Below are 746 nucleotides of genomic sequence, written 5' to 3'. Positions count from 1 at the left end.
AAAAAAGGAAATTTGGCTACAGAGATAGACATACACAGAGGAAAGACTATGTGAAGAGAAATGGGGAGAATGACATGTGGAGATAAAGACAGAGAGGAGGGTGATATATCTGCATGCCAAGGAACACCAAGAATTGCCAGCAAATCACCAGAATGTAAGAGAGAGGCATGGAACAGATTCTCCCTCACAGACCTCAGAATGAACCAACCCTGTGGACACCTTGACTTTGGACTGCTAGCCTCCAGAACTGTGAGACAATACATTTTTGCATTTGTTTAAGCTGCCCAGTTTGTGGTGCTTTGTTATAGCAACCCTAGCAAACTGATACACCATGTAAAACAGTTGTGTCAAGAAGGCCTGGTTAGTGCTTGTGTCAGCAGCAGGTATGCTGAAATTGCAACAATATTAAGAAGATTAGCATGGTCCCTGTGCAAGGATGATATGCAAATTTGTGAAGCGTTTCATGTTTTTAAAGTACAGTATAGGGAAAATAGTAATATCGTGATAACTATGTATAGTGCCAGGTGGGTACTAGACTTATTGGGGGAATCACTTCATAAATTATATAAATGTCTAACCACTATGCAGTACACCTAAAACTAATATAAAATGATATTGAATGTCAGCTATAATTGAAAAAAAGAAAAAGGAAATCCTGCCATATGCGACGATATGGATGAACTTTGAGTACATTATGCTAGGTGAAGCAAGCCAGTTATGGAAGGACAAATACTGCATGATTCACT

At 39.1% G+C, this 746-nt stretch overlaps 1 non-coding gene across 1 annotated transcript; it reads left to right on the top strand.

The window, feature by feature from the left end:
* Positions 1-364: 364 nt before the first annotated feature.
* LOC141570230 (U6 spliceosomal RNA) lies at positions 365-471 on the top strand. The gene has a single exon (XR_012494241.2). It is a non-coding gene; the product is annotated as a U6 spliceosomal RNA (small nuclear RNA).
* Positions 472-746: the final 275 nt, after the last annotated feature.

This window comes from Rhinolophus sinicus, chromosome 1 (assembly GCF_057876585.1).
Source record: "Rhinolophus sinicus isolate RSI-liver-muscle chromosome 1, RSI-T2T, whole genome shotgun sequence".
NCBI lineage: Eukaryota > Metazoa > Chordata > Mammalia > Chiroptera > Rhinolophidae > Rhinolophus > Rhinolophus sinicus.
The sequence above is the reverse complement of the archived record's forward strand: the minus strand, read 5'-3'. Positions and strand labels throughout refer to the sequence as shown.